A 2,700-nucleotide genomic window follows, 5' to 3' on the forward strand; every position below is an offset into this window, starting at 1 on the left:
ATCCACAATTGCTCAGATAAGCCACCAACACCCACACATGTCCTACACAGGGGTGCACCCAACACCACCACACTGCCTCCTGTTACGGCACAGAAACAATGGCAGGAATGAATCACACAGGTCTGCCGCTCCCTTGCCGCAACCACAGACGCGGCGCGCCTCCAGTCACGAGCGAAAAGCGCATCCTGACGAGACATAACTGCTGTGACATACTGAAGCTGCCTCAGACATTCACTTACAATGATCACTACCAACGAACCTCGGCCCCCCCCCCCCAACACACTCTCTTACCACGTTGTGTACTGTAATCCAACCCATTTCGCACCTTAACCTAACCCATTTGCACCTTAACTTAACCAAATTCGTAACGCAATTTGTACCGCAATGTAACGCAATGTGTACCGCAATGTAACGCAATGTGTACCGCAATGTAACGCAATGTGTACCGCAATGTACCGCAATGTGTACCGCAATGTACCGCAATGTGTACCGCAATGTGTAACGCAATGTGTAACGCAATGTGTAACGCAATGTGTAACGCAATGTGTACCGCAATGTGTACCGCAATGTGTACCGCAATGTGTAACGCAATGTGTACCGCAATGTGTAACGCAATGTGTACCGCAATGTGTAACGCAATGTGTAACGCAATGTGTACCGCAATGTAACGCAATTTGTACGCAATGTAACGCAATTTGTACCGCAATGTAACGCAATTTGTACCGCAATGTAACGCAATTTGTACCGCAATGTAACGCAATTTGTACCGCAATGTAACGCAATTTGTACCGCAATGTAACGCAATTTGTACCGCAATGTAACGCAATTTCTACCTAACCTAACCCACGTTGTGCCTTAACCTAACCCACGTTGTGCCTTAACCTAACCCACGTTGTGCCTTAACCTAACCCACGTTGTGCCTTAACCTAACCCACGTGTGCCTTAACCTAACCCACGTTGTGCCTTAACCTAACCCACGTTGTGCCTTAACCTAACCCACGTTGTGCCTTAACCTAACCCACGTTGTGCCTTAACCTAACCCACGTTGTGCCTTAACCTAACCCACGTTGTGCCTTAACCTAACCACGTTGTGCCTTAACCTAACCCACGTTGTGCCTTAACCTAACCCACGTTGTGCCTTAACCTAACCCACGTTGTGCCTTAACCTAACCCACGTTGTGCCTTAACCTAACCCAAGTTGTGCCTTAACCTAACCCAAGTTGTGCCTTAACCTAACCCAAGTTGTGCCTTAACCTAACCCAAGTTGTGCCTTAACCTAACCCAAGTTGTGCCTTAACCTAACCCAAGTTGTGCCTTAACCTAACCCAAGTTGTGCCTTAACCTAACCCAAGTTGTGCCTTAACCTAACCCAAGTTGTGCCTTAACCTAACCCACGTTGTGCCTTAACCTAACCCAAGTTGTGCCTTAACCTAACCCACGTTGTGCCTTAACCTAACCCACGTTGTGCCTTAACCTAACCCACGTTGTGCCTTACCTAACCACGTTGTGCCTTAACCTAACCCACGTTGTGCCTTAACCTAACCCACGTTGTGCCTTAACCTAACCCACGTTGTGCCTTAACCTAACCCACGTTGTGCCTTAACCTAACCCACGTTGTGCCTTAACCTAACCCACGTTGTGCCTTAACCTAACCCACGTTGTGCCTTAACCTAACCCACGTTGTGCCTTAACCTAACCCACGTTGTGCCTTAACCTAACCCACGTTGTGCCTTACCTAACCCACGTTGTGCCTTAACCTAACCCACGTTGTGCCTTAACCTAACCCACGTTGTGCCTTAACCTAACCCACGTTGTGCCTTAACCTAACCCACGTTGTGCCTTAACCTAACCCACGTTGTGCCTTAACCTAACCCACGTTGTGCCTTAACCTAACCCACGTTGTGCCTTAACCTAACCCAAGTTGTGCCTTAACCTAACCCAAGTTGTGCCTTAACCTAACCCAAGTTGTGCCTTAACCTAACCCAAGTTGTGCCTTAACTACCCAAGTTGTGCCTTAACCTAACCCAAGTTGTGCCTTAACCTAACCCAAGTTGTGCCTTAACCTAACCCAAGTTGTGCCTTAACCTAACCAAGTTGTGCCTTAACCTAACCCAAGTTGTGCCTTAACCTAACCCAAGTTGTGCCTTAACCTAACCCACGTTGTGCCTTAACTAACCCACGTTGTGCCTTAACCTAACCCACGTTGTGCCTTAACCTAACCCACGTTGTGCCTTAACCTAACCCACGTTGTGCCTTAACCTAACCACGTTGTGCCTTAACCTAACCCACGTTGTGCCTTAACCTAACCCACGTTGTGCCTTAACCTAACCCACGTTGTGCCTTAACCTAACCCACGTTGTGCCTTAACCTAACCCACGTTGTGCCTTAACCTAACCCACGTTGTGCCTTAACCTAACCCACGTTGTGCCTTAACCTAACCCACGTTGTGCCTTAACCTAACCCACGTTGTGCCTTAACCTAACCCACGTTGTGCCTTAACCTAACCCACGTTGTGCCTTAACCTAACCCACGTTGTGCCTTAACCTAACCCAAGTTGTGCCTTAACCTAACCCACGTTGTGCCTTAACCTAACCACGTTGTGCCTTAACCTAACCCACGTTGTGCCTTAACCTAACCCACGTTGTGCCTTAACCTAACCCACGTTGTGCCTTAACCTAACCCAGCGTTGTGCTTAACCTA

The sequence above is a fragment of the Schistocerca cancellata genome, unplaced genomic scaffold (genome assembly GCF_023864275.1).
Source record: "Schistocerca cancellata isolate TAMUIC-IGC-003103 unplaced genomic scaffold, iqSchCanc2.1 HiC_scaffold_56, whole genome shotgun sequence".
Taxonomy (NCBI): Eukaryota; Metazoa; Arthropoda; class Insecta; order Orthoptera; family Acrididae; genus Schistocerca; species Schistocerca cancellata.